We start from the raw sequence: 19,906 nt of genomic DNA, 5'->3' as shown, positions 1-19,906 counted from the left end.
CCTGGGAATAGCACCTCTTCGTTTACACTTCAACCTCCTTAAACAAAGCATGTTGTTCCTACATGAAGAATGTGGCTATTGGAAAATGAAGTTGCTATCATCCATCAAAAATTGTTAGCCTCAAATTCTTCTGGGAAAAGCCCAGTGAAGAAATCAAAAGGGTTAAAGAGAAAACCACAGGAAGAAGAAAAAAAAAAAATAACCACCTGCTAACAACAGTAACTGTTGTGGCGCAAATTGAACTGAACCACTGTCAAGGTTATTTTATCATTTATAATTGTATCTGTTCTGGGGGGCCTTTCACATGAACGTGAGTTCAGTTATCACTTCTTCCAACAGTATTTGACCCATTCATTTTCAAAGGACATTTTCAAATAGAGGGAAAATAGTGGAAAAAAACCCTTGGCTTTCATTAGCATGATATGTACTGGTTTTCAGTTATTTTGGTTTAGCTAGATTACGGGTTTTTATCTATCTATCTATGTATATAGATAGATAGATAGATATACACATATAAGGTCCAAGATTACCTAAGATATGTTTTACAGACAGGTCACATTCATACTTAATGTTATACCCATCATTAGTAAAATAGTATTAAAAAAACAATAAATTAAAAAAAAAGGATCAGATACACCTTGAAATTTTTATCAGCGATCATGCTAATAGTAAGAGAAATATGAATTATTTATATTACCCCAAAATTTTATTTTCTTTAAATGTTAGTTTGTTTGTAGTGACTCTGTAAAAACCACCCTGACCTGATGATTCAAACAAGCACCAAAAAATAACTCAGAACAGAAATCTGAGTTGATAACACTGAGCTGAAACTTTTCTATTCCCATCTACCTATTTATCTGAATAGTGGTGAAGAGATAGTATCTGAGCAACAAACTAAGGCCAGACAAAGTGGTTTTTTGATTTATTTATATATTTTTAATCTGAATATATCCCACATATATTACATGGTTTAAATTAATTAAAAAAAAAAAAGAAGATAACAGTAATCCTTATGTTTACAAATTTTAAAATAGGTCTGAATGTTATCAACTACTGGAAAACTACTCTGCCACATATTTTTTTACCTGCTGGATAAATAATGATCTAGTTGCCCATCTGTGGTGTAGCAGTGTCATCTAGTGGCCTCTCCTGTCGCTCACCAAAAACTATTTTTCCTAGGCTGTGCATTCATAATGGAACACCTCCCATCCGAGCAAAAGCCCATTGCCGCATATGCTACCCTTGAAGCTGTAATAAATCATTCAGTAGCATGACTCCTGTCTGCATGCAGTAAGATGGGGATACAATTTCAAAATAGTTTCCACAATTAATGCTGCAGTGTTATGTCCGTTGCACAGCTGAGAGGCAGCATTCTCACTTTGTGCCTGCATAAACTGAGTTTTGTACATGCAGATTGCACATGTGTAAATAGAGGAGCTGCACTTCTGCCAACTACAATTTAGGATTGAGATATTTGAACCTGCAACAGCCAAGGACATTTTTAATTTATGACTATGACAGGCACTTGTTCTAAAAGTATAGAGGGAGTGAACAAGATGTACAGGTAAGCTGGTAAGACACAAGTTTCGCATTAAGGTTCATAGCTGTAGGAAATTTTATTTCAATAAATAAATGTTTATATTAATATCTACAAATGAAGAAGTTACAAGATTACAGATATAAATTCTGAGACTGAAGAAAAGTAAAAAATTTTACCTTTTCTTATCCTCTAATTAAAAAGTTCTTTTTAAAACTATCACAGGACATAATGATTTTGACTCCTAAATGCTTCTATGAGCTATGATCCTCAAGAAATAGAAATTTTATAGTAGACGGGTGAAAATGTTGATCTTCTTAATACCATAGATGAGCTAAGCAGGTGTTAATTAAGCTTTTGTAAATTCCTAATGACATTAAAAATCTACAAAAAATCACAGAAAAAACCTACAGTCCAGAATTATTTCAATGAATATCTGTACTCAAGGTCAATGTGAAAAAAAAAAGCAGAGGCAAATAGAGTGACCTCTGTCTAATTAAACCAACTAATTAAGATTGATTTTTTGGCAGAGTGTGTTTTTTTATAATTTCTTCTTATAATAATAGAACTTTACATAGTTTCTTCATTCAACATACCCATATATTTCTGTCTAACAAATTAGATTATTTTTTCCCCCTTCTCTCAGATTTTTAACTTTAAATAACTACCTGGAGCAAAACCAATTAGAAATTATTAAACTTATACAGAAGAATAGTATTGAAAATGTCAATGTTCTATATAGACTTCTGCAGAATAAAACATACCAATTTCCCCTTATATTGAAAGTTCTTGAACTTTTTTTAAAGATCTTATTAACAGTTATTGACTGTCATATTGACATTGAACTTCACCTTCATAAAGCAAATGCCAAACTAATATTCATAAAAGGTCTTAACACTGCCAGCTTCAGTCTTGGTAAGATGATAAAATGCTGCAGAGGTCTCAGTAGTTTCAGGAGTACAATAATGCTCGAACTCTTCTTACAGCATCTTGTTTCTTTCTTGCATAAAAGCAACATATCAGGAGAGTAAGAAGTTCCTGCATGACTAATGAAACATGAGGAAAGAATTCCCAGGTGCTACTGAACTGCTCTGAAAACATGATTCATTTTCTGTCTTTACGTCTGCTTTTTAGCTGGGTTATATTAAAAGTCTCTTTGCAGTTGTCCACTCTTAATAGCAGGTGGTGGTGACTTAGTATGCTTAATATTAAAATACTTTATAAATGGAAATAAAAAACTTTATAAATGGAAGGTATGAGAACAACCTTTAGCTTTGCATTGACATCATGGCCTGGATATAGGTTTTGTTATATTTTTCATGTCTTCATAAGACTCTGAAACAAGCTAATTGAAACCTCCCAATTGCTATCCAATCTCATTGCTAAGGGTGTCGGCAGTGAATGGGTTTCTTTATCAAGATGTGGTAAGTCATACTCAGCAGTTTAAGCCAGGTGGAGGACAGAAAATGTATGCTGTACTAGCCAAAGGAAACAATGTACCGAAGGGCAAAGCTAAGAACGGTGTTTAATAGTAGGCTTACTCTTGGGAACCCAGGAATCATGAAGGAAGCGGCATAAAAGAAGGGACCACAAACTGGGGATCAGTCCTGAACACACTAGACATTTGGAATTCTTGGATCCTGTCCAACTGAGTATGTAAGAAACCAAAACATTGATCGGTGCATAGTTTTGATTATTTGCTCTACTCAAGAGCAACTGGTAAAATGCCCATACAGATGAGGGTAACACCAGTCAGACTCAAGGGAACAAACCTGGCCTTCTGGGGAGCTGAGCATGGGGACAGCTATCTTGACTCATCTGCAAGGAGTATCTGAGACAAAGGTGTCTGACTGTAGCTTGCTTTCCCATACAAAACCTGAAAAGAGTTATGAAAGTAATTTTTTTCTCTGGGAAATTTAAATATTTATTGTAACTTTTGTTGGGATGTAAAGTTCAATTTTTTCCTCATCATTCCAGTCTACAAGACCTATATTTCAACAGTACAGCCATCTTCAGTCTGCAGTATCAGGTTCCTCAGCTGAAGAAAGCTGAAAAGCTGGTGGTGCAAAAAAGCAGAGGCACTCATTTTGAAATAACAGTACTGAAATACTACTTGGAGACAGTATGACATATCTTCCCACTGTAAAAATATACAGACCTCCCATGACACAAGGACTTGCAGAAGTTTGCTACAGAAAGGATACTTACTGCCATTCTTCAGTGGTTTGCCATCTTTTCCACACTATGCCAGTGGCAGCAAAATGCTGAGTGAATGCAAGAACTTAATCAAGACAATATTGACACATAGCTGAGCACTGAAACCATCCTCCCCAGGGCTTCTGACTACATCTTAATGCCTCTGACACTGATGTGAGAAAAGCTCTCATGAATGCATTTCTGTTAATGCTGTCTTTGAGGGCACAGGAACACAAGGAGCAGACAGCCTTGAACTGCAGGAGCCTTATGAGTTAAGCTTTGTGGGATTGTAGAATCATAGAATCATCTAGATTGGAAAAGACCTTTAAGATCAAGTCTAAAGTTAGCTCAGGTCTGCCAGGTCCGCCACTATACCATGCCCCGAAGGATCACATCTATGTGTTTTTTACATGCTTCCAGGGATGGTGATTCCACCGTGTCCCTGGGCAGCCTGTTCCAATGCTTGACCACCATTTCAGAAGAAATTTCTCCTAATACCCCATCTAAACCTCCCCTGGTGTAACTAGAGGCTGTTTCCTCGTGACCTATCACCTGTTACTTGGAAGAAGAGACTGACACCCACCCGTCGACAACCTCCTATCAGGTGGTTGTGGACAGCAGTAAAGTCCTACCTGAGTCCCTGCATCCAGGTTATATGTTACTTATGAGCTGGCACAGGGAATCCTGCTGGACAAAACAAATCTGACTGCAGCTAAGCACAGTGCTCCTTTTCTAACACCGCCAGAAGCCCAGGCATTCTTTATTTAAGGAAGAAGCACATGAAACACAAGTAATGTTTTTTCTTCCCTAGATTCACCTAGGACTGAATCCCTGTCTCAATGGATCTGCAGAGCTCCTGCCAGCCTTAAACCTCAAACCATCAAGTGAAAAGCGTAAGGAAAGAAGAGCTCCACTATGATGGGGAACTTCTGCACTGAGATACAGCTGCTGCCTCTGTAAGTGAGGAAGGGTGGCATTAGACTGCTTTTCTAGGCTCTTCATCTGCATATCTGCAGGGCATTTCTGTGTGAGTATCTGAGATCTACCTCTGTACAAACAGACAACTGTATATTTAGCAATATAACTATATATATAAAATAGCTACAGGTATATATCCATGAAACATTAAAAAGCAGCTATGTAAATCCCCATGGCAAATGTTAGGTTTAGTAACTGCATTCTTCATAGGTATCTATACTTGCTAGCTTCACTTGAATTGTTCCCAATTGTTTAACATTGCAAAATCATCTTTTGGATACCATTCTCTCAAGAAAAAATCATCTATTTCTTTGTCAAGCCAGGGACTAGTCTGAAGGACTCACATGAGAGTTCTGACTTGACAGGCTTAATCTGTGACTGGAAGGCAGTTGCATTCAGTCTTCCTGAATTGAGGGTGGTGTGGTGAGTTTTGGTTTTGGTGTTTTCTTTCCTTTGGAACAAGAAACCATGTCATTTTTTTATTTAAGCTTTTTGGCATCTCTTGAAAAATGCTTCTCTTGTTTCCTATTGACAAATGTGATCTGAATTTGATTACAGCTTCAGCTGCAAACAATACAGTTTTTTGAATGCACAGAGTACAAAATGTGTGTGATGTTTGACATCTTCTAACTGATAAATGATCTGGAGCATTACCTCCCAAGACTGTCCTCCCATGCTGTTCTGGTGTGAATACTTCTAGTACGTACTCTCAGAGTTGCACTGTTCTGTGTAAAATACCAGTATAATCTTGATGAGTGGTTTCCACTCCTAAGTCACCATCCCAACAATTAAGCTAAAGACCTGCTAGTCCTCTTTCTCTTGCTCGAGGTCCTCAAATGGGGATCACTTGATTAGCAAAGGTTAAAGGATTTCTCTCTGAGGATACTCAGCAATCCAGGCGAGACAGAATTTGCGCAGGTAAACAGTGTTGGTCTAAAACCCTGCTGTGAATTACAGTAAATTTGTGCTTTGGCCTCCCACCTCATCTCTACTTCCTTGTACTTTTTCTGAATACTGCTTAAGTAGTAGACTTCATTTCCACTGCTGTATATGGTACTTACCTTTCCGTAATCTTTCCACACCTCATTCCCTTCTCTACAGGAAATATGCCTTTAACTCCATTTCCATCAGCAAACAAGTCTTTACGCTGTTTAGTACCTTATTAATCTTGTCCTGTAGAACTTCACTTCTCTCTTCAGTTTTCCATGTAAAGTTAAAACCAAGAAAATGCTATTTATTTATTTAACCAATACATACATATTTACAGACATACATAGACGTACAGGGACATATTTTTGCTATCAATTTTTCACAGTTGCATCTTAAATAAGACTCATGCATAAAAATGTCCCCAAATTAATGTCTTGAATACGTGACATATAAATGGTTTTCACAGTGGGGCAAAATGCATTTTCCTCTACTTTCACCAAGAGGGAAGGGATTACCTCAGTGTTTCAATTTTTCTGTTGTTACTGGTTTGAAAGAAGTGTATAGCCCTGACCATTTTTTTAAAGCTGTGAAACAGCTCTGTATACACATAATACACATATAACATGTATAACCTGTCGTACAACTTTTTCTGAAGATGAATGGCAACCTCACTTGTAACTGTTTGTCAGAAACATGGTTATCATTTCCTACTCTGATATTGCAGAAAGGTATTGCATGGATGCTAACCTGTATTTATGTGCTGATTTTCTCCAGCCTAATTTCCTATTTTCAAATTCAATATATGACCAGCCTAACCAAAGAAATCCTGTGGGATTTACACCTGATAATAGATTAGTACTTTGGCTGATTTTCAAACAAATGTAGAATGAATGAGAAGACTGGATGAAGCGTTCCTTTACAGTTCTGGGAAGGGGGGAGAAAGACCACGGAGTTGTGTTTGGAATTCCTTTCCACCAGCCACTGTAGCAACAGGGGAAAAGACTTTAAATGCCCTTCAGCAGAAACTGGCAGGCAGGGGAGACAGAGGAGCCTTTTTCTCACATCTTTTTCTGTAAGATGTCTAAGTATGTTATCTCTTTCCCATAGCTGTCAATGTCAACTTTGATCACTAATATATTATCTTGGCAGAAAGATAACCTAATCTCGATCCTTAAAACTTTGTGCTTATGCAGTGCACATCTTTCTAGTGCTAATATACTAACCCAGCTGTATTTCACTTCATTTAATAAAGTATATTAATTAAATCAGCTCTTCTTATGACAGAAATGTTAAGAATCAGTCAAGAGCCATTTGTTTTTCCTTATGTTAACATATCATTTTCCCTTATAATTTCTTGCAGCAGCATTTCTAAAGGGATGTCATCTACTTTGAAATCATGTTTCAAATATTTCACTTACTGAGGCATTCTGCTATTGAGTTATTGATGGATCTTCAAGGAGATTCTGGCAGAGAAAATGTTTATATTGATAGGATACATGTCAAAGCATAGCCAGCACTGACCAATCAATTAATACTTGTTCATAGGAAGAATAATCTGATTTAATTATGACTGTCTAATGCTTTCCGTTAAAATATCCTAGTTTACATATCTTAGTCAGACTTCAGCTGTTCAGGTTACAATTGTTCGTGCTGACTGCCCACCTTAGGCTGCCCTTTTTTCAATGTCAGCAAAACCTGATCAGCTATTTCTCAAAACAAAGTCAGGAAAACATATCTCTCAGTTTAGACAGTTTCGGGTTTGTTTTGAAACAGTAATAGACACATACTTTGGAATGGACTCAGCTATCCCTTAAGTGGTCAAAGTAGCTAACATTAGCCACATACCACTTTTTAACTCTGTTAAACAGGTTACAATATGGTACTATATCCCCCACAATTTGGTCTCCTATTTGAGAGTCCAGTCCTGTGATGTGTAATTGAAACTCCTCATGTAAGAAATCAGGGAAAGAAGGGCCTGCCTGCCTGCTGATTTGTTCATGAAGGGTGGACTACCATGGAAATCTTCATCAGTTCCCTGCTGAGTGACACTTTCTGTCCCAACATAGGATTTTATGTTGACAAATAATATTCTTTGGAATCTCCAGTAACTGAAAATTTCTTATATTTTCTCTGTAGAATACATGTCCCATGAAGTGATGAAATCTGTAGAGACCCCTCTTCAGAAATGTCTTGCCTTGTGTCAAGGTACAAGTGTGATCTACACTAAGTGAATGTAAATTGCAATATGATGAAATATTTGCCAATGACTATAGCAGGTAGTTTTGCTATAAATAAATGAGTATAAAACAAAGAAAAAAAAGAAAGAAGAAAAGAACCCAACAGCTCCAAACGATCCATATGACAATTATTGAATCAGTCAAAAGCTTGACAAACTAACTCCTACTTCATTGAACTGATTCAAGACCAATCAGAGGAAGCAGATCAGGAAGTACGGATCCTTCCTCGGCAGTCTGCAGGACATTCAAAACTTGCAATGAAAGGACTTCAGTCTTAAACTCTGTAAAACAAGGGATGCAGTAATTTTCTGTACAACATTAACATGGTAGTATATTCACATGAAATTTACTTCCATAAAAGGATGCCAATGAATTAGAAAGGATTCAAAAATGAAGTAAGGTTAACATGGTACACTCCATAAAATATAACTATAGAAAAAGCTTGAAAAAGAAATAGGAAGATATCAGAGTTAAGCACTGAGGAAATATGATGGTGAACTAGTTAATTCAACAGCTGTTTGCCTTGAATATCTTGGCACAACGCATTTTAAACCTGGAAAAACCTGAGGGGCTGTCATATATCCAGGCTTTGTCTTGTCTACTGTCAAACAAAGGCCATTCCAAATGAAACCCTTAGAGCTTTTCTGGGCACCCATTCTCCAAGACAGAAGCATCTCTCACTGTGAATTCCAGTTTACTGGGAAAGACTCTCTGGCCTCTTTATCTTATGCCAATTGTAGAAGAACTTGTCGAAACTTGGTTTGGTTGCCAACTGACATTTCTTCATAGATGCGGACAATGGAAGTAACAGACAACATATTGGATTTCAAGAAGCTACAGTCTCAAATGGCTCTACAATCCCGTTTACTATGAAGCTATCTGATTATGTTCAGCTAGGCTTCATATTTCTGACTTAGGAAGCATACATTGGTGCTTATTTATTTAACCATAAATGTTTATTTAAAAAAAATAAAAAAAGAGAAAAGAAAAAAAAGCGGGGGGGGGGGGGGGGGCGGCGCGGGGTGGGGAGCAGGGAATGGCTCAGGAAGCTGGAAGCTTACTTGTGGAATAATGCCAAAAAATAGTACCTTGACAGAGTTCAATTTAGGTTTCAGTGAGTGAATGCATTCATTAACAAGGAACTAACTAAAGCTCCATCAGATGTAGTCAAAGAGATGGTAGATGCTATGTCAGGAAATCTAATACATAGGTTGAATCTTGCACCAAACGACCCAGAAGCTCCCCCCAACTATAAGCTCAATGAACTGTGACAATTGTAATAAGTGGTGGCACTTTTGGAATTCCTTCCTGCCATGAAGGATAAATTATTATATAAAGGCTGTCACACACAATACATCATCTACAATTTTTTTGAGTTCTTACTGCAGCTGCCATTTGGAAAAAAAAAAAACAACAAAACCCAAAAAACCCCTTCCCTAAAAAAGCTTCAAAAAAGATAGAGCTAGTTGATACAATAGAAGTTCCCTCTGAGGCTTTCTATGAGTACTGTTGTGTTTGTCATGTTTGCCTTTGGTGATGAGTGTCCCCAGGACTGTTTGAAACACCAAAACTCAAGAAAGAAAGCCATTATATGGCTAAGTGGAAAAGCAAATATTGTTGGCAAAGTTTGACTCTTCTGCTTAGTAAAAGGTAATGGAAAGAGCACTGGGTCAACGCAATGATATTGGTTCATTTCTCATAAGACAAAAGTGAATTGAATAGTGCCATCTAGAATGACAACTCATTGAATTCAGCAGCATTTTAAAAATATCAATAGTTTTCATATATTGTTTCTATCACAGTCTACTGGAATGGAATAAAACTCATAGGCTACATCCACTAACATTTCAGTTTATTTATTCCCAGTCTTCCCTTCTTACCCTATGATCAACCTATTCTGCTCTAATTTACAGAAAGACTACAACTCAAACAGAGTTTTAAACACTCTTTAATGTTTCATCAGTTAAATATTATCTTCATCACAGGAAGGACAAGAAATTTCATACTTTGGATATATGTAAAATTTCTTAGGAGTTGTACTGTGATGAAAATTCCTGCCTGGTTTTACCATTGTTGTTACATTTCCTGGTCAGATATGTTCACTTCATGGTGGCAGACCATGTCATTCTTTCTGTAACATATTTTCCCAGATTCATTAAGAATAAGAAACTGCATAGCTAATGTCAGACACAAGGTCAGACTTGCTAAATTAGGGTGAAGTAAGTAGTGTTTATGATGGTTTATCAGCATTCAATAGAACATGACTTATCTATTTGTTTTATTTCATAAACTTTCATTGATAGTATAGATAAATATTCTGTAAAATATGCTTTGTCCTCAGAAGCTCTTACAGATGTAGAAGAATAATGTAAGATTGCCAATATTTTGTTTAATTTGATCATGCACATATAGCTGAAATCCGTATATATGCAAGGGGGGGAGCGGAGAGAGAAAAGAAAACATTATCTTCCTTACTAAGCAAAAGTAACAAATACTTTCATAGCTGCCTCTGGTATACCAGACATTAGTAAATATGGTACTACTAAAATGGACAAAATCATAACAAGCAAGAAGTACATTTAAAATGTAAATTAGTTTATTTGATTGTATAATCTATATTGAGAACACATCAAACCTGCAAACTATATGAGAAGTGGATTTGCAAAGTGAGATTAGCTCTGCACTAGTGACAAAAATTTTGATAAAGTAAGCAATTAAGTTTCAAATACTTAGGGGAAAGAAAGCTGTTCTGGAAATAATGGTCAGAATCATTCTAATTGTGTACCATAAATTTATTTTTTTCTTTTTTAAAATGTGTCCTATTGATGCAAGATAACAAAACATCAGTTACTGACATATGTTCTTGAATTTCCTGTGCAGTTGTTTCTGGATAATAATATTTTTCTTTTTTTAATTAGAAAACTTCAGTTTCAATTGGCAAAGATTAAGAAATGCATAGGAACTTCAGTTTATAAACTGATGGGTTTATAACTCTTTCTATCTGGTTCACATACCAGTAACACAGGAGAGGGGACACACACAGTCATCTTCAGTCATTAAAGGAACGGCACAGCTCAACCTTTTCTGATGACTGAGACCCCTTTCTTTCCAAAGAGTAGGATACTATACCTTTCACCTAAACAGCACTTATAGCATGTATTTGTCCATTTTTTACCACCGAGATATTGTTTCCATGCAAATGATCTATTTCAAAGGATATGTTAGAGACAGTAGCTACTGAAACTGGAGAACAGGTCTACCAAGGTGGAACTCAGCAATGAGAGTCAGTCCTTGAATTTCTGGGTTAAGAAACATTCGTCTTGTAACCTCAGTTTTGTTTGGATCATTTCCTCTAGTACAGCTGAATATCTAATGCTTGGGGGGGAGGGTGAGGGGATTGAATTGCCATGTGAATGTGACCTGTGTTTCTGTTTGTCCTGGTTTCAGCTGGGATAGTGTTAATTTTCTTCTTAGTAGCTGGTACGGTGCTGTATTTTAGATTTAGTCTGAGAATAATATTGATTGCACAGTGATGTTTTGGTTGTTAAGTAGTGCCTACTCTAAATCAAGGACTTTTCAGATCTCTCATGCTCTGCCCATGAGCAGGGGCACAAGAAGCTGAGAGGGAGCAGAGCCTGAACAGATGATCCGAACTAGCCAAAGGGATATTCCATACCATGGAACGTCATGCTCAGTTTATGAGCTGGGAGAGTGGGCTGGGAGCCACTGATCACAGCTCAGGGATTGGCTGGGAGTCACTCAGCAAGTAGTGAGCAGTTGTGTTGTGCATCACTTGAGTTGTCTTCCCCTTGGGAAGACAACTCTTCTCTCTCTCTTTCCTCTTTATTACAATTATTATTGACATTGTTGTTGTTACTATTATTATTATTTCAGTTATTAAACTGTTCTTATCTTATCCCAAAGGTTTTACCTGTTTCCAATTCTCTTACCCATCCCACCAGGGGGGTGAGGTTTGGGGAGTGAGTGAGTGGCTGCATGGTACTTAGTTGATGGCTAGGGTTAAACCATGACACTGCTAAATGTTACTTCCTAATGTGTTTCTGTATTTAAACAGTTCCTTTTCTTCTTCAAACCATTTTGAATTATCATGACCAGTTCTCCATATTCTTTAGGTGAATTCTGCTATTAAGCTGTGATCAAGCAGGTTGTTTGGGACAGAACTGTCCCAGTCTTTCCTTCTGTATTGGGTGATCCTCAAAAGCAGTAAACTTGGAAAGACTTATGAAAGTGTATATGTAGGATGTGGAAACTGGCTTTCTGAAAACATCAGTTCCTCTGAAATCTGAAAATATTTACAACAAGAAGACTAGATTAACAATTATTTTGAAACTTAAAAGGTGTCCAGGAATATCAAAATATTACTCAAAGTTAAGTGTATGTTGTGAAAATGTTATTATTTGGCCAGTTACTGCCTGGAGATGAAAATGGACTCCCCACAATTTACCTATGAAGGTTAGAAGTAATATTATTCTATTTAAAACCAAAACCGAACAGAAATACTTTAGACAAAAAAATTAGTCAAAATTCATGTTTAACATTAGTGTTCTGCAGCCACAAGTGGGCACCAAGTTGTCAATGATGTCATAACTTTGGGCTCTGAAGGTCACTCTTTGTGCAAATAAGGTTAAGTATTTACAGTCCTTTTTTAAAAAAATTATTATTATACATTTTTGATTACTGAGTTTCTGTTGTAGCTGTAAAACTGGAGAATAAAATACACAAGAAAAAGGAAATTTTTTTGATTGGTAGCCCATGATCTGAATATAGTATTAATGGTGATTCTATAGAAGTATCAGGATATGTTTTTGTTTGAATGAGTACTTATAAAAAGCTCCAGCAAAACACACCAGTCAGCCAAACCATAACATCAAATGAACATAATGAGGAATTTCATCTCTTGTATCAGAAATGTAGTTGGAAAGCCATAGCCAACTTCTCCTTTATTTTTCCTCATTTCATTCATTCCTACTTTGTCACTCTTGCTCCTCATGTCTTCTTATCTCATCCCCATGTGCTACTAAAGTAGATTAAAAATTTAAGTTGAAATTGATTAAATCCTGAAGTTTTTGTATCAGTCCTGGTTACTTGCAGAGTTTGCTTGTGTTTTGGTCCCTTTTCTCTACTCTGCTCACAAGAAAGAATTCCTTCTTTTTTTCTTGCTTTCTGTCACTTTCTTCTACTGTCTGGTTCTTCAACTCTTTGCATTCCTTTTCCCATGCTTTACAACTCTGCCATTCCCTTGGCCTGTAACACCCTTTGCTTCCTCGTTATGCACACACAAACACCCAGAAAAAACATTTCAGGATTGATATCAGAAGTTGTCAGGTTCTCTCTTGCTTATCATAACCAGACAGGAAGCACTTATGGTAAATCATTTGAAATGGAATTCCTTATTGAAAGGGCATAATCCAAACATGCTTTGCCCATAATTGTGAGCCAGTGGGCAAGAAATCTTCATCTTTCATTTTACAATGGCACCATATGGGTATCACTCTAGCCATTAACTAATGTACCTAGTATGAAATGCCAGGCTCCTTTATTCCTCTCTACTTATATCATTCACTAATCTTTATATGAACCGGCTTTAATGTATATGAGATACCCATTTTATCTTATCTTCTGCATCATACGTCCCAATCGCCCTCTTGTTTTTCTAGTGGTACATAACAGAAAGCCTTTATGGTAGCAAAAAAGTATTCTGGGTCTTATACCTTTCATCATTTAACTTAACAAGTTTTTTTCCTATAAACGATCTTGAACTCCATAATCAAAATCACCAGCTGTTTTTTCCCACTATTCAAGACCCATTGGCTGTCAATACATCTGTATAATTACTGTAATTCTGCCAGGTGGAAGATACTGTATAAATAAGAATGCCAGGTGGGGAATAATAAAGCAGAAAAGAGCAATAAAACAACAACAAAACAATCAGATTAAATTGTCTTTGTTCAAGGTATCAAATGAGTATTGCACTGTCAGTCATCCACAACATTCAGCCTTCTTTCCAGAAATGCGTACATGCAGGCAAGGATTAAAATATTAACATGTGGCAGAATCTAGACACAATGTATTATTTCTTTGAAGCAAAGTATGCCAGTATTTCATGTGGTTAAACTCAAATATGTCATTTGAAAATGAACACAGTACTGAAGTCGAAAATTCAGTATACAATGATGGAACAGCCTCACTGCAATGAGACATCTTCTGACACTTAGAGAATTTCCACTGAGCTGAATATTCCTGTTTTTATTGGCACACAGACAGCTTCTGTAAACTTGCCTAAATTTTCCCCATGAAATTAATGTTTTAATCAATCTCACCAAATGCAAAAAAAACCAGATTAAAATATGTCAACTTTTAAATCAGTGATGTTCCTTTATTTCTACCTACTCCTACTACCTAATCTTCCTTAGATTAATTTTTAGGCTTCAAAGAGAGTTTGCTATTACTCAGCTGCTAGCTATTAGCTGTGAACGGATGGTTTACAGTGCACCTGGGCAATCTGTAGTCCATCAGTATAATCTGCCTCTCTTCCTCATGTTTCTCCATGGGGAAAAATCTCAGATTGTCCACTGGTTCACCAGATGAGCTACTATTACTCCCTACAACCTACTCACAGGTTTTCCTTTCTCCTTGTATGTGCCAGGTGCTGTGAATAACCCTATGACACAAAAGTACGTGTTTTAAAATTCCATGCTGCTCACATCATGGGTAAGGTATTAGAATGTTATGTCAGGATGGATTGCGGGTTGTGGTTTTCAAGAGGTTCCATTGTGAATAATATGATCTCTCCAGCCATAGCCAGTTTAAAGAAAAATAATTAACATACCTGCTCCTTTTCTTTTTGAGTAAAACAACAACTAACGCATGTATAAATATTATTTTAAAATATTTTACATTACTGGTTATTTCTTGTCATTCAAATCAGTTCAGGTCTTGTGTCAGGAAATATATAGACAGAAAAATAGTGTTTTGCCTGAAGACATTTTGTATTCTACATAATGTTCCATAAAATGCATATCCAAGTGATCAATTTTAATTTTTATTTTATAAGAAAAAATAAAGAATTATGGCATTGATTATTTTCTGTATTCTCTTTAAACTGCCCACTTCCACACATGATGTTTATAAAATATTTTAAAATATTTTTTTTCATGGTTTTTTTTGTATTTTCTTAAAGTCAAAATGAGGCAATACTACATATTATGTGTGTGAAATACTATTTGGCAAAAAATAGACATTTGGCAATAAATTCACACAATCCTATTCAATGAACACTTGAAAATTAATTTTCCCTGCAAAACAGGAAGAATTTTTTCCATTACTAAAGGTGTGAAATAAATTGCACTATTACCATTATTATGATTTCTTTAGATATACTTAAGCTACAGGACAAGAACATCAGTATATTGGCTGCTAAGCTTCCACTTAGATTGAGAAATAAAAATAACAGCAATTCCCACCTCTGCAAATACAAATTGGCAACATTTTTAACTAGAATCATGAAATATTTCTAAATTTTGAAATTTAGGTCAAATTCCCACCTCTGCAAATACAAATTGGCAAAATTTTTAACTAGAATCATGAAATATTTCTAAATTTTGAAACTTGTACAAATGAGAATTTCTGTCTGCGGGTCCATGTTATGAGTGATTCTCTGAACTTGGTTAAGAAGTTCAGTTCCTACTTATGATTAGGATTCTGCTTACTGAGTAGAGACTGGATCGGATTCATCAGTACGATAACTTACTAAGTTTGATCCATTCTGATTTTTATTTAAGCAGTAAAAAACTTTCAGCCAGGTATTTGAACATTGCATACCTTTGTCCAAAAGACTTTGTGAGTCATTGCACTATTTGAATGAATACATATTTATGAGTTAATTGTAAACGTTATATATTTGACTGCATTTAACTCAATGTCAGAACTTTGGCTGAATGTCAGCTGTTATGTAAACATATATAGTTAATTTTTATTTCTTACTCACATTGTTAAAGTATAATCAAACTAGCTTTTAGAAATCTGGTAGAGATATTTGCTCCCAGGCTGAATATTTTTTGCCAGGTTTCAGCCTACAGCAGATTTCCATGGCAGATTTCTGAAATCAGAAATTTCTGAGAGAAATGCTGACACAACCTTCACTCCTGTATAGTATTGCAAACTAGCCACTGTAATAATTAAGCAATTAGGCATGACAGAGAGTGTGAGTTTCCTGAGATAATCACACCCCTGGGGTATTACAAGTCATGATCCAGAGATAAGTGTTTTTAATCCCCCAAGGGTGTGATTATCTTATGATAACCACACCCCCCAGAGGAGATTTAAAAGTCACACAAAAATCTTTAGTGTAGAGTAAAAAGTGCATGTACTGCAGGAGTAGGAAAAGGTCTGGATATAGACAGTGCTTTGTGGCTTCCACAAATTAATGAGGAATTGCGATATATAGCACCAATTCATACAATTAACCATCAATCTAATCCTGGAGAGTATATTTAAGTAAATTATTGTTGTCTTTCTCCAACTTCTAATGCAGCAAATACTGATTTGCAACTTTGAGATGATCTCAAAACTAGAAATGTAATCTCCATTTGAGATGCCTTGACTGCCAGGTTATGACAAGAATGGTCTTACCAAATGTTACTTCAAATTCCATCATGAAATCCATGCACTGTACAAGATAGAAAATCACCTATAATCTCATACTCACTTGTGAAACACATGTGGGATGCTCAGGAGATGTACCGGACTGCAAAAGAAAATAAATTCCTTCTCATAAGTTGACTTCAAGCAAAAGTGAAAAATGTAGTTACTTGAGATCCTACAATTATCAGATCTTAAAATAGCCTCTTCTTTTAATCACTTTGTCTTGTCCCTTTGACAGTAGGATGAAAAACGAAAAGTTGTATCTCATTTCTGTTGCAAAGAGACAGAGGGAAGCTATTCATGAAAGACCTTTCCTGTTGGCACTTCTACCACCTACTGCCCCTGAAATGCCATCTAACTTTCATAAACACTGATGTTTTGCTAATCAAATCAAATTTTGGAATGGACTGCTGCAAAGCGTTCTAAGGGTGTTTGTGCTTGTGCTGACTGAATACATGAAGGCTTTTTTGGTTACAGGAGCACTGTACACAGTGCATAAATCTTGCTGATATGTACAGTAAGTTAAGAGTTGATGTTCCTGTCTGAGTGGCCACTACATTTGTTTTTTCATTATACTTCTACTCCATAAAATGTTGGTTACAGCTATTCCACCATTACATCAGGATAACGAGAACATCATACACTCACAATCAGGTAGCACAGAGATCCTTAAAGACTGCAAACACAGGAAAGACTGGTCAGAAGCAGCCAGTTGTTCAGTTTCATGCAGCACACAATCCTGCGTTAGTTACCACTGTAATTTAAGCACTGTTAATTAGTTGGCATCCTTCGCATTAAAGCAAATATGGGTACTATTCATTTGAATTATTTAGCATTAAGGTGCTGAAATACCAAAGAATTAAAAAAAAAAAAAAAAAAAAAAAGAAGTTTTAAATATCGGTTGGGTTCAGTTTCATTTTATTGTTCTGTCTCTGTAATTTGATACAAACATAGGTCTCCTGCAAGGAAGGTTATGACATCTGTAGCTGTTCTTGTAGCTTGCTGCCATGAACTTACTGGGGAGATCAATGTTGATAGTAGCCTGGCCTGTAGTGATGATGCCTTGGTGGAATTCATTATCTCAAAGGATATGGGCTGCAGTCAAAAGTATAGGCAAGACCCTAAACCTTAGGAAAGTGAAATTTCAGCTGCTTAAGGAACTGGTAGATGTAACCTGCAATACTGAGGTATATACAAAATACACAAAGCTAATATATACAGAGCTATGCTATGCTCGTTTGGTTCCCTCACCTCCCATTATATGTGTTGCCATAAGCTCTTTCCTTTTCCCAGTGGAAATGTCAACCATTCCATTAAGATACCTGTTTTGTTAGAGGTTGTCAGCCAGACATCACATCCAGGGTTTATCTAACTCTGAACTAAAATTGTTAGGATACATCCTTTCCTATCTATCCACTCAACTGTGACTTCCAAGTAGACTTTCTGTACTTCCTACCCCTGCTGCTGCACACACCTTTGTCTTGTGCCTTCCTCTTAGCAGGGTGGTTCTGATCCCAGCAGATTTTAGTAAGTCAAAAATATGAAAATAATATTGCTTGTTGGTTCTTTTGTCTTTTGATATTTTTTTTTAATCTAAACTGACCAGATGTATTTCTTTATTTGGACATTGTAGTCGGAAACTCTTTGGCTCAAGGAGAATGTAAGAGAAAGATAACGGGAGGAATGTTAGAAACAGTAGAGAAAACCAAAGGTTTTGATCACCTGTATATTTTGTTTAAGCCTTGCAAGCAGAAGCAGAAGGAAACCATCACCTAAAAAATAAATCTAAAATTTCAGAGACAAAAATATATTTAGAAATATTTTTTTTAAACTCCAGTATAATCTACCAGTTATCTGAAACCAGAATAAAATAACAACAAAGGAAGACGCACCCAGAAATTTTTATCGTATAATTGAAATAAGAGCAACTCTTCACCATGCCTAAGAGACAAAAAAAAACGTTACTAATTTGAAAGTTTGTCAGAATGATCTCTCTTTATTTAATGAATACAGTGTTTATTCAAGTCACACCTTTTCTCAAAGAGGAAATTATTATGAAAATTCAAGATCTGATCAAAACATAGCCTTTCTTTGAGCTCCCCTTCCTTCATTCCCCCACTCCCCATATTCTAGCTCACTGATGATAGACTTCATAACGAGACTCCAGCCAAACTTCATACACCTCTCAGTCAAAAGAAGTCAAACTGTTGGAAACCAGTATGGTATTTAATCTCCCTTTTGAAGGGCGGATGTGGCTTTTGAACAAAGGGATAAATACCTTTTTTTTTGCATTTAAAATACTTTCAGTGTTTTCATTATTCATTACATCATTATTAATCACAATGGTTTGAATAGTTTCAATAAATAGATGCTTTTAAAGCTGCAAAAGGGCATTACTAAAGACCATAAACTAATTCTCAAATTTGCAAAAAAATAATCCAACATTTTTAGTGCCTCTGTGAAAGTGTTACCACAAATGTAATTTTCTAACAGACTGGCTAATATATCCACTTATATTGTCAAACATGTTAAGCACTGACATAAAGAACTGCCAAAATATGTATTGATCCTTGTTTGGTGGCACTTTACTATAGGTAGAATTATTCTGTGAACTAAAAATCACAAATCATCCATAGAAACACTGACCAATTTTGATGGCTTCTTACAGAAAGAACTGAAATATACAAGTCAGCTGATTATATACCATGCAGTGCTCACTTTAAGTTTATGCCTGAAGACTGGTAACGCTGGAAAAACAACAATAAAAAATTTCTAACAATGTATTAGACATCTCCATTTCTAAAGACATGACTGAGATTTGAACTTTTCATAAATTACTGGTGCTGCTGCCGTTATTATGCTTTTCATTGCTCGTACAATATCATAAGTCTAATTTAACACCATATGAACCCCAGAGTAACTTAAGCACAACTGCAGTGTTACCTGATTCTCCAGTGTTTGGCAACATTGCCATTGTGGTTTTGGAAATGACATTCACTGATATTGAGATATTGAGAATGAGTTTGGCTTGATTTGTTTGATTCCTGACCTGCTGTGGGTAAACTGAGATGTCAGAATTTGGGCTGACATGTCTATCCTCTGAAACACAGCATAATATAAAAATCCCCAATTTAGCTTTGAATGAGGTACTATGCTATAAGTGATAGTTAAGTTCCTGGGTGATAAAGCTGGGGGCTCCTGCAGTCAGGTTTCTTCCAGTACTGGACATAGGCCACGAAATCCTGCACCACACTGTAGAAACACTGCACTGTGGTCTTCTCTTCAGTGTGAAGAGATTCTTCTGCTCCAGAAGATTTGTTCCAGTGCTTACGTTCATTGTCTTTAATGTTTGTTAAGGTATGTC

This window comes from Falco naumanni, chromosome Z (genome assembly GCF_017639655.2).
Source record: "Falco naumanni isolate bFalNau1 chromosome Z, bFalNau1.pat, whole genome shotgun sequence".
In the NCBI taxonomy this organism is placed as follows: Eukaryota; Metazoa; Chordata; class Aves; order Falconiformes; family Falconidae; genus Falco; species Falco naumanni.
The sequence above is the reverse complement of the archived record's forward strand: the minus strand, read 5'-3'. Positions refer to the sequence as shown.